This window comes from Hyla sarda, chromosome 3 (genome assembly GCF_029499605.1).
Source record: "Hyla sarda isolate aHylSar1 chromosome 3, aHylSar1.hap1, whole genome shotgun sequence".
In the NCBI taxonomy this organism is placed as follows: Eukaryota; Metazoa; Chordata; class Amphibia; order Anura; family Hylidae; genus Hyla; species Hyla sarda.
In genome coordinates, this window is record NC_079191.1 from 261,880,251 (window position 1) to 261,893,014 (window position 12,764).

The window sequence follows — 12,764 nt, forward strand, 5'->3', positions numbered from 1 at the left end:
TTTAAAAGTGGACTTTTCAGAGCAGATCCAAATGTTAACTCTTTCCTTGCTGGGCTTAGCACTATGCGCAGGCTCAGCAAGGAAAGAGTTAACATTTGGATTAAAGGGGTTATAGTAAAACAGTCTATATAAATCACTCCTTTACTGTATGATGGTGTAAATAAAAGATAAAAAAATACCAAAGTCCAGAATTGCTTTATATAGCAGAAAAAAAGGTATAAATAGCCCAATCAAAATACCCCATCAAAAAAGTGATAACATTTGAAACTAGAGATCACTGCGTTTACAGAAAAAAATAAGAGAGATAGGGGTCCGAAGAAGACAATTTAAAGTACCGTATACTTATTTTCCCACAAAAAGGAAGAATTTTGTCAAATTAATGAAAGAAAACAAACCCTACATAAAACAGGTCTCATTTTAATCATTTGGGCCTACAGAATAAAGGTAAAGGGGCACTGCATAAAATGGAAGCCTACAAAAGTTTTAAACTGGTGTATTTTGTTTTTAATTTTGCCCCACCCAAATGTTTTTCACCATAGCTTTTATGGTAAAATGAGTGATATCATTATAACGTAGGGATCGACCGATATAGATTTTTTAGAGCCGATACCAATAACCTGTTAACTTTCAGGCCGATAGCCAATAACTTATACCGATATTGCGTGCATTTTAATTTCCCCCCCCCCCCACACGTGTGTGCGGGTATACCATGATAAACTGTTTCTGGCCCCGCAGAAGCCGCTGCAGCTTTTGTGGGGCCAGAGACTGCCGCCGCCGCCTGCCTGTTTTGGGGTCCTGAGTCCAACCACCGCCGCTGCCTGATTGCCTCCCCCTGCCTATCCTCTGCCAGAGACTGCTGCCGCTGCTGCCCCATTGCCTCCTGCATCCCGGTTTTATAATGACCTGTTCCCGGGGTCCGTGCTACTTCTTGTTCCGGTGGTGTCACTCGTCATTGTGCAGCGCACAGCAACAGCGCAGGGTGCCGCAGGAGCCAGAAGTAGCGCGGATCCTGGGAAGAGGTAATTATAAAACCGGGGATGGGGAGGCAATCGGGCAGCGGCGGTGGTTGGACTCAGGGCCCCAGGGCAGGCAGGAGGAGAGAAGTGGGTGGGGGCGGCGGTCTCTGGCCCCACAAAAGCTGCTGCAATTCATTGATTTAAGGCACCCTCATTATCGGCAAGGTAATTGCCGATACGGATAACTTAGAATATAGTGAATATCGGCCGATAATATCAGCCAAACAGATAATCGGTCAATCCTTATTACAAAGTACATTTGATGGCACAAATGGATCCGTTGGTGGAAACTGAAAGCAATCTATTTATTAGAAGGTGAGGAGGAAAAAATGAAAGTTCAAAAATGAAAAATCCCAATGTCCTTAACGGAGTACATTGGGATTTTTTTTAATTAATTGGTGCTAGAAAGGTAAACAGATTTGTAACTTACTTTTGTTTAAAAATCTTAATCCTTCCAGTACCTATCAGCTGCTGTATGCTCCAGAGGAAGTTGTATACTTATTTTTTGTCTAACCAAAGTGATCTCTGCTGACACCTCTGTCCATGTCAGGAACTATCCAGAGCAGGATAGATTTGCTATGGGGATTTTCTCCTTCTCCGTACAGTTCCTGACACAGACAGAAGTGTCAGCAGAGAGTACTATGGTCAGAAAGAAAAGAACAATTCAACTTCCTGTGGAGCATACAGCAGCTGATAAGTACTGGAAGGATTAAGATTGTTTAATAGAAGTAATGGTCCTCTCGCACTCTTGGATGATCTCATTGCTTGAGCATTGTGACAACAGTTTAAGTTCTTTAAACTTTCTCCTTCAAAGTTCAGTCTTTGCATCCTTAGACTAATGGTTTGTTTTTTGAGAAATGTTGACAAGTAAAGCGGTTTTATTTAAAGCATAAAAATACTATGAAGAAGCTTATAGTGTTGATAGTGTTGTATATATTTAAAGCAGTCATTTAGGTTTTACCGATTTCCCAATTTTTGGCAAGAAATATGTGAACTTAACATGTAACAAAGCTGTATTTGTGTAAAACTACCAAAAGCTTTCAATAGGTTATGTTCAGTTTGTGAGGTTAGTTTAGTATGTTGGTGCGCAGGTGTCATTTATTTTTAGCATATACCTGACACTTATACATGACATATCCTCTGAAGAGATAGACTAACTGCCAGAAGAAAGGGACACAGGCGTCTGAGGAAAGCAGTGCCCCTATGGCCTCCTGATGTATGTCTGGGAACCGTCACAAAGGCAAAAGAAATAAAGGAGCTGGATGCTAAATTATGGCAAAAGGAGATATCCTGCTCTTGTCTACAAAAGAATCATTTAACGCATTTTAGATACAAAATCCTACAACTTACAGGTGCAGCTAAAACAAATGGATTATACATCATGATATTTGTTTACATATAGTTATTGTCAGGTAAAGAGACCGAGATCGGCACTAACGTCTCAGATTTAGGCAATCTCTAGCAGGCTCTGGCAATCAGCCACAAAACACAGCGCTAAAATCTCCAGAGCGAAACATGCATAGTCCATAGTACAAGAAGAAAGATGGGGAGGTACACTGTGTATCTGTGATGACTTCCCGCTGATGCTGCTCCGCTTCAGTTTGCACTGTAAATAAAGAAACCTGCCACACCCAAAAAACTTGAGTGCCTCCTCATCTTTCTTCTTGTACTATGGACTATGCATATTGTTACAGTATGTTGGTCACAGGCTGTCCTTCTTATAATATCTTATAGGGTAATTTAAGTATGATTATGGGGTGTAGCTATAGGGTGGTGCAGAGGTAGCAGTCGCACCGGGGCCCTGGTGCCTAAGGAGGCCCCATAGCCATCTGCCCCATAGGTGACCAGTACTGTAATTGGAACATCAGGCCATGTTGCAGACTTTGCATCGGGTCTCATTGGCTTGTTCTACTGCACATATTTATGTATGGCTTTTTTCATTTAAATTTAATTCAAAAGGCGCAAAAAGGAATTTTTATATCATATAAACATTGTTTAGTATACCCTAGCCTCCACACACACCCACACAAACACTTAACTGCTGAGTAGAGAAGAAAACATTATCTCAGTCTCTGTACACTTTTTACCAAGGGGGGAAGGGGGGAGGGCGGGTTACAAATAGATCTCACTTCTTTATTTACCCTAAAACTATCTAGTTTCTCATTGAAAACACATTTAATATTCCTAAACACAATAATGAAACAGTAATCTTTTTCTTAACCCTTTAAGGACTCAGGGTTTTTCCGTTTTTGCATTTTCATTTTTTCCTCATCACCTTCTAAAAATCATAACACTTTCAATTTTGCACATAAAATTCCATGTGATGGCTTATTTTTTGCGCCACCAATTCTACTTTGCAGTGATATTAGTCACTTTACCCAAAAATCCACGGCGAAACGGAAAAAAAATGTATTGTGTGACAAAATTGAGGACAAAATGTCATTTTATACTCCATTGACCGTGCAATTTAATTAATGATATATTTTTATAGTTCGGACATTTCCGCACGCGGCGATACCATATAAGTTTATTTTTATTTACACTGTTTTTTTTTTTTAATGGGAAAAAGGGGGTGATTCAAACTTTTATTAGGGAAGGGGTTAAATGACCTTTGTTAACTTTTTTTTTTGCAGTGTTATAGCTCCCATAAGGACCTATAATGCTGCAAACACTAATCTCTTATACTGATCCCTGCAAAGCCATAGCTTTGCATGGATCAGCAGGGTAGGGGCTCGATTGCTCAAGCCTGTAGCTCAGGCTTGGAGCAATCATTCCCAGATCGGATGCGACGGAGCAAGGTAAGGGGGTCTCCGCTCGCGTCCTAGCTTATCGGGACATCGCAATTTTATCGCGATGTCCCGATCAGCCTGACTGAGCTGCCGGGAAGCGTTTACTTTCACTTTCAGATGCGGTGGTCAACTTTGATCGCCGCGTCTGAAGGGTTAATAGCGCGCGGCACCGATTGTTGTGCCGCGCGCTATTAACCCTTCAGACACGGCGATGTTATTCATAGCCGGGACCGACCTGGTGTGATGCGGGGTCATGGTGTGACCCCGTTTTAAACACTGGGATCGGGCATTGGGCGTACTGGCATGCCCTACGTCCTTAACAGGTTAAACAATATACAAATAACACCGATGGACTTTAGATGTGAACACCAGTAGAATCAAATTCATCATATACCTCCCACTTCACCTTTTTATGTATCAATAATGTGACCTCACCCCCCACCCCCGCCCCAAGAATAAAACTTATAGAATTAATGATAATAATGTGGCCAATAATTTTTGCACACAACGTTCAATGAATCCTTTGTTAAATGTGATTCTAATAACTACACAAGTTTTGTTCCCTAAACACTTAGGCCATGTTCACACAATGGAATTTCTGTGCGGAATTCTGCACAGAGATTTTGCTGCAGCAGAGTCCCATTGATTCTTTGAGACAGCACATTTCTCAGTGGATCTAGGGCTGGCATGTTCAGATGGCGCTCCGCTTATTGGGGGATGTCCACAGAGATTTTCCGTGCGGACATTTTCCTTTGTAAACATATACTTAATATTCCAAACTAAAACCTGCATAGATATTTACAGTTCTCTAGGTATACATCTTCCATAAACAAACAAAACATCAAAAAGAGAAAAAAGTGAAATAACAAAAATTTTTTTGTAAGACTCAAAGTCTTAGATTGCAGAATCTAGAACAGTGGTTCTTAACCTTGTTGGAGGTACTGAACCCCACCAGTTTCATATGCGCATTCACCGAACCTCTCTGAATTGGAAAAATAAAATATGATTTTTTCAAATTCAAAACATAGGAGGTATATATTTATACATAGGTGCACAAAATGAACAAAACCATTAAGAACAAAAGAACAAAACCATGAAAACCTGATTTTCACACAAAAACAAAAACATAATGAATATTTACTGAAAATCAGTGTGACTTCTGCTGTTATCTTTCAGAGACCAGTTCAGAAATGCGCGGCTTTACCTTGGCAAGTGCCACTCTCATGTCATTTTCACAACAATGGCAGTGTTCCCCCACAATTAGGCAGGCAGTGTTCCCCCACATTAGGCAGGCAGTGTTCCCCCACATTAGGCAGGCAGAGTTCCCCCACATTAGGCAGGCAGTGTTCCCCCACATTAGGCAGGCAGTGTTCCCCCACATTAGGCAGGCAGAGTTCCCCCACATTAGGCAGGCAGAGTTCCCCCACATTAGGCAGGCAGTGTTCCCCCACATTAGGCAGGCAGTGTTCCCCCACATTAGGCAGGCAGTGTTCCCCCACATTAGGCAGGCAGAGTTCCCCCACATTAGGCAGGCAGAGTTCCCCCACATTAGGCAGGCAGTGTTCCCCCACATTAGGCAGGCAGTGTTCCCCCACATTGGGCAGGCAGTGTTCCCCCACATTAGGCAGGCCAGTGGTCTTCAACCTGCGGACCTCCAGATGTTGCAAAACTACAACTCCCAGCATGCCCGGACAGCCAACGGCGGAGTTGTAGTTTTGCAACATCTGGAGGTCCACAGGTTGAAGACCACTGATGTAGGCAGTGTTCCCCCACAGACATACAGCCTCCAGCCATATGCAGTGTATGCCTGTGTACTGCCCACTTCAGTGCTCCGACCACCGCTCCGGCTATAGCAGTAGGTCACGGGACCGGTGGTCGGAGCACCGAAGATGACGTGCCACTGGTCACTTACCAAGCTGGCCAGCACGCGTCTTCCTCCTTCTCTGTCCTCCGGTCCTCTGTGCCTTCGTTTCCATGGGCGCACGCACGGGACGTCAGTGACGTCCCGGCGTGCGCTCTGTCCCGGCGGCCCTGAGTTTTTAAACTTAACGCGGGGCCGCAGGGAGTGAATAGTGATGGGGGGGGAATTGCCCCTTTGCTACAGGACGGGCAGACACCGGCTCTGCTCGGGGCCCTGGGCCAGCTCGGGGCCCCAATCAATTCCTTGGTTTGCCTGTCCTGTTGCGACCTCCCCTGCCGAACCCCCGGGACTGACTCACCGAACCCCTGGGGTTCGATCGAACCATGTTTAAGAACCACTGATCTAGAATGATTAATTTATTTTGCATCTGCTAATTTCTAGAATTAATTTTTTATATTTCAGATTTGTCCCCCTTACCTACGGTTTCCTTCCCTTCTCTTATAGATTGTAAACCCGTGAAGGCAGGGCCCTTTCCTTCTCTATATTGGTCTGCAATTCAATCTGTGTCACATTCATTGTCCTTGTGTTTGTATTATGTATATTAACCTTTATGAAGGGTAAAGGGCCCTGGAACCAAGGACGCTATATAAATAAATCTTATAAATAATAATTTTAAGACAAACAAGTCTTCTAATATTGAGACCCCGACTCCCATTTCACTACATTGTTCTCTAACTATTTTTTAAAATCCTCTGTAATCAGAAAGAATCCAATTCCAATGGAGCCAATCTAGAAAGATAAGGCCTCAGTGGAAGTATTACATTTATTGTTGGCCTCCGAGATGGCAATAAAAGTTGACAGTGCATTTTCCTCTGAGCAATTTAGGCCACATTATCTAATGTCTTTTTCCAATGTAAGATGTTTAACCAGAAACACAGGATTTATCTGTTTCAGAGGAAGCAAAGAATGTGTCCAATATTTTAGTGTATCTTTAGAGTCTTAAGATGGGCTCACAGATTTCTGTGCTTTGATCCCATCTCTAGTCTTAAAGGGGTACTCCGCTGGAAAACATTTTTTTTATCAACTGGTGCTAGAAAGTTAAACAGATTTGTAAATTACTTTTATTTAAAAGTCTTCATCCTTCCAGTACTCATCAGCTGCTATTTGCTCCACAGGAAGTTCTTTTCTTTTTGGATTTCCTTGCTGTCTGACCACAGTGCTCTCTGCTGAAACCTCTGTCTATTTTAGAAACTTTCCAGAGTAGGAGCAGAACCCATAGCAAACCTCACATGCTCTGGACAGTTCCTGACATGGACAGGGGTGTCAGCAGAGAGCACTGTGGTCAGACAGAAAAGAAATTCAAAAAGAAGAGAACTTCCTGTTGAGCATACAGCAGCTGATAAGTACTGGAAGGATTAAGATATTTAAATAGAAGTAATTTACAAATCTGTTTTAAGGGGTACTCCGCTGCTCAGCGTTTGGAACAAACTGTTCCTTACGCTGGAGCCGGCGGCGGGAGCTTGTGGCGTCATAGCCCTGCCCCCTCATGACATCACGTCCCGCCCCCTTAATGCAAGTTTATGGGAGGGGGAGTACCCATTTAACTTTCTGGCATGAATTGATTTAAAGAAAAATATTTTCCAGCGGAGTACCCCTTTAATCCAGTTTGTTAAAAAAATAATAATAATAGGTAGCCATGCGGGGCAGAATCACCACACAAATGTATTACTTTGCCTTTCTTTGTGTGCTTGATACCATCTTTTATGCACTGCTCAAAAAAATAAAGGGAACACTAAGATAACACAATCCTAGATCTGAATGAATAAACTAATTGTATAAAATACTTTCATCTTTACATAGTTGAATGTGCTGACAACAAAATCACACAAAAATTATCAATAGAAATCAAATTTATCAACCCATGGAGGTCTGGATATGGAGTCACACTCAAAATCAAAGTGGAAAACCACACTACAGACTAATCCAACTTTGATGTAATGTCCTTAAAACAAGTCAAAATGAGGCTCAGTAGTGTGTGCGGCCTCCACGTGCCCATATGACCTCCCTACAATACCTGGGCATGCTCCTGATGAGGTGGTGGATGGTCTCCTGAGGGATGTCCTCCCAGACCTGGACTAAAGCATCCGCCAACTACTGGACAGTCTGTGGTGCAACGTGGCATTGGTGGATGGAGCGAGACATGATGTCCCAGATGTGCTCAATCGGATTCAGGTCTGGGGAACGGGCGGGCCAGTCCATAGCATCAATGCCTTCCTCTTGCAGGAACTACTGACACACTCCAGCCACATGAGGTCTAGCATTGTCTTGCATTAGGAGGAACCCAGGGCCAACCACACCAGCATGTGGTCTCACAAGGGGTTTGAGGATCTCATCTCGGTACCTAATGGCAGTCAGGCTACCTCTGGCAAGCACATGGAGGGCTGTGCAGCCCCCCCCCATAGAAATGCCACCCCACACCATTACTGACCCACCGCCAAACCGGTCATGCTGGAGGATGTTGCAGGCAGCAGAATGTTCTCCATGGCATCTCCAGACTCTGTTATGTCTTTCATATGTGCTCAGTGTGAACCTGCTTTCATCTGTGAAGAGCACAGGGCACCAGTGGCGAATTTGCCAATCTTGGTGTTCTCTGGCAAATGCCAAATGTCTTGCACGATGTTGAGCTGTAAGCACAACCCCCACCCGTGGACATCGGGCCCTCACACAATCCTCATGGAGTCTGTTTCTGACCGTTTGAGTGGACACATGCACATTTGTGGCCTGCTGGAGGACATTTTCCTCCTGCTCTTCCTTGCATAAAGGCGGAGGCAGCGGTCCTGCTGCTGGGTTGTTGCCCTACTACGGCCTCATCCACGTCTCCTGATGTACTGGCCTGTCTCCTGGTAGCGCATCCATGCTCTGGACACTACGCTGACAGACACAGAAAACCTTCTTGCCACAGCTCTCATTGATGCACTACCTGAGCCACTTGTGTGGGTTGAAGACTCCGTATCATACTACTACTAGAGTGAAAGCACCGCCAGCATTAAAAAATGACCAAAACATCAGCCAGGAAGCATAGGAACTGAGAAACGGTCTGTGGTCACCACCTGCAGAACCACTCCTTTATTGGGGGTGTCTTGCTAATTGCCTATAATTTCCACCTGTTGTCTGTTCCATTTGCACAACAGCATGTGAAATTGATTGTCAATCAGTGTTACTTCCTGAGTGGACAGTGTGATTTCACAGAAGTGTGATTGACTTGGAGTTACATTGTGTTGTTTACGTGTTCCCTTTATTTTTTACGGTCCCCATACTTTCTGTACCTCTATCCTTAGTAAGGATGTCTGGTCTGAAACATTACTTATGTTACTAATTAGAGCAGACACATTGTCTTAACAAGTCACTGTATTATATAAAGGAGGACTGTACTGTGCATTTTTAAAGAATAAATTTCCTAATATTTGCAATTTTATGCAAAAATTGACAAAACAGCATTTTGTTGTCGCTCATGATTAACAAGACTTTAAGAATCTGAACCTTCAAAGTTTTTTCTTAAACACAAGACTCAGCAATTTCACGCAATATGCCGGGTATTTGACTAATGATTGTGAACTACACTATGATCTCTATCTCTTTCTATGTACGCCATGACCGTATTTGTCTTGACAGCTGCTGTCTTTCCCTGCAATGAGTCACATTACTATATCCTAGAATTCCTCCTAGTTTCTCATTTTCAGTCCAAGAATTTCCCAAGTGTTTCCCACTTAATATCTAAGTAGCACATTTGTTTTACACGGGTACAACATACTTTTCAGATGAGCAAACTCTCTTTAGTTGTAGCTCCAGTGATCTGTGTTAACAAAACAATGCCACATTTGTTATTAAAATGGTGCCAGACAAGGAAATTGGTCTAGGTACAAGTATGTGCAGTTGGCTTTTAATTCTTTAAAGGCAAATAAAAAAAAAGGTTTAAAATGGAAAAACATACTTATCAAACAAAAGAGAGTGATACAATTTTTCAACAGTTTTTCCAATTCAATCTTTTGTAAAGATTTTTGCATAGTTAAAACTTGTAAACATATAACAGTGATGAAATACTAAAGAAAGCTTCCAAAATATGGAGGGGAAGGACTGAATAGGACTGAATTTAGAAAAGGTAAGGGATACATTGAGGGGTATGGAAGTATTATATTAAAAGGGGTTATCCAGGAAAAAACTTTTTTTATATATCAACTGGCTCCAGAAAGTTAAACAGATTTGTAAATTAAGCCGAATAACAATATCAACAAACACTGATAACTTGCATAGAAAATGTATAGGAATGTAACAATTTTAATATCACTTTGGATAATCCGGCCTCCGGTGATCCGGAAAGTGAGCTCAAGTCCTATAAATGTTGTAAATTCCAAAACAATATAGGTGAATAGGGTAAATTTATAATTACCTGTCTGCAATATACTTGTCACCTGGACTTATGTTGTGAGGTCCGCACTTTTAAGTTGGTACCAGATGCTGGCATGCGTCTTAGCGGCGGTCAGCCTGCCACGGACCAGTTGGAAAATTAGCCGCTTTCAGAAGTTGAGATCCACACTTTTGAGATGGTACCAGACGCTGGTATGCTTTGCAGCGGCGGTCAGCCTGCCACAGGCCAGTTGGAGAAATAGCCGCTTTCAGATGTTATTCGCTGTGGGTGGTATCTCAGCAGAAGAACAGGTGCGGGCCTCTGGAAAAATGAGTTGTAGGTGACGTCACAGGTGCTTGGCAGCGCTACCTGGAAGGTGGTTTCAGGGATCGTCTGTTGATTTGCAGAACTGTATTGGAGGTCACCGGTGGATAATCGAGTATCGGTGATGTAGGATAAACTAGACGCGTTTCAGGGCTCTCATATGTTTTAAACACGGCCTCAGTAGGCTTGATATTGTTATTTGTATTCTATTTTATATAATTCCCTCGGCACAAGGGCCCTGTGCTTAGAGGATATACTGACAAAAAATTATATATATTTTAAACAGTGTAATAAATATACATTTTCATGTTTTAATTGAAGCATGATCCTGTTTTTATTATTATTCATTTTCATTCTTGAATCAGGGAACTGATGCTAACTTTGAGGGGTTGGCTACTGTTTAAACAATTTCTTTGCTATTCCCTAACACCTGGTGTAGGTGTATAGCCCTCTTACCTCGGTTAGCTAATTGTGAGCTGCACATCCCCAATTTCTTTTAACAGATTTGTAAATTACTTCTATAAAAAAAATCTTAATCCTTTCAGTACTTATGAGCTGCTGAAGTTGAGTTGTTCTTTTCTGTCTAAGTGCTCTCTGATGACACCTGTCTTGGGAACCACCCAGTTTAGAAACAAATCCCCATAGCAAACCTCTTCTACTCTGTGCAGTTCACAAGACAAGCAGAGATGTCAGCAGAGAGCACTGTTGTCAGACAGAAAACAACAACTCAACTTCAGCAGCTGATATTTATTGAAAGGATTAAGATTTTTTAATAGAAGTAATTTACAAATCTGTTTAACTTTATGTAGCCAGTTGATTATATATATATATATATATATATATATATATATATATATATATGTTTTTTCCTGGAATACCCCTTTAAATGAATCAGCATCAGTTCTCTAGGAGAACTTATTACATCTAAGGAAGTTATTGGTGGAGAAAAGAAGGCCAAAAGGAGACAAGTGTCTATCGAGGCAAAATGGCACCCCAATGAGTACCAGTCTTGCTGTGTATTGATATATTTGTCATGAACATCTTGGGTTGTAGCTCCTGGATTATTCTTTTTTTTTTTCCGGAGGAAAATAGCAGAAAACTATTCCTGATTCTTCCAACGACAAGCAACATTATTCAATGGAGGGTGAAAGTCATAGCTAGCATAGTTATAATAAAGTCAGCGGGGTAGTAACGCAGGTATGAATGACCACATTCAGATCATTTTGAAAGATATTTCATGTAAATTGTTAGCAATAATATCTTTATGTAGAAATAGAAAATATTTGGGAAGAGGCCGTTGTTTTCACTGCTGTATGAGCAGGAACCTGAGCTTCACCTGCTACACTATACTGAAAACCAGAGACCATAAGTAACGATTTTATCATCCTATAGAGGAGACATATTGCTTTTAAGTCTTATGGAATATGAATTATTTTTAGATGATTTATTAACATGACAGAATGCTTACAACTTTCTCCATGGCTGATAAAGAGCAGAACATGATGCGCTGCCTTATGAAGCAGCTGGATGAGTCCAAGTGAGGTCACTGTCTGCTGACTATACTCGCTTCTGTCATGTGCATATGGTTAAGTTATCTGTCATGCTCTCTGCCTGTTTGTTGTAAACTGTTTGCAGCTCATCTATGTTGTATCACTAGACATACATAAGATAGCAGTCCCATAGAGAATAAAATAACGGAGCACTCACCACTTCAGTTGCTGTGGACAGGTACTTCTTTATTTTTCTTCAGGTACAAAAACGACAAGAATTGAGGGCAGGGATGGTGGACCAGATCTTGTGCGGGGTCATCGCTCCATGTGAGCACCTAAGAACCCCCCGCACAAGATCTGGTCCACCTTCCCTGCCCTCAAGTCTTGTCATTTGTGTACCTGAAGAAAAATAAAGAAGTACCTGTCTACAGCAACTGAAGTGGTGAGTGCTCCGTTATTTTCTTCTCTATGGGACTGATTTCTGCTATTCATTGTACACGAGAAGCACCATCTGAACAGACAGGGTACTTAAAGAACAAGGCGAGGCTTATTGAAAAACGCACCTATCTGAAAACGTTGCAAATAGTAGTGCCAGGAAGTATCCTATTTTGAGAGTATACATAAGATAGCATTAAGTAGGCAGTAATGTGCTTTATTGCCAGAAATGCTTAGATTCGGCATCCAAAATGTTAAAAGAAATTCTTGCAAAATCCTGCTAATTCGTCCAAAGAATATCCAGTCTGATGTTCTCTTTTCAAAGTAAGTTGCATTAGTGAAATATAGCACAGCCTTACACCTTTCAGCACTTTACTGTTTCATGTAGCTGCATTAGTACAAGTGTAGAAGAAGCCTCACGAATACACCATATGCTGTCTGTAT

General features: G+C 41.9%; 1 protein-coding gene across 6 annotated transcripts in view; it reads left to right on the forward strand.

The window, feature by feature from the left end:
• TMEM200A (transmembrane protein 200A) overlaps positions 1–12,764 on the forward strand; it is a 182,903-nt gene that overhangs the window by 58,826 nt on the left and 111,313 nt on the right. For 2 of the 6 annotated variants that reach the window (XM_056566530.1, XM_056566532.1), the window contains one exon: positions 11,488–11,592. The exons of 3 other annotated variants lie outside the window; for them this stretch is intronic. The gene's annotated coding sequence lies outside the window, so the exon portion shown is untranslated. Of the gene's footprint in view, positions 1–11,374; positions 11,593–12,764 lie in introns of those variants that run through there. One more of the 6 variants, XM_056566533.1, reaches the window with a different exon arrangement.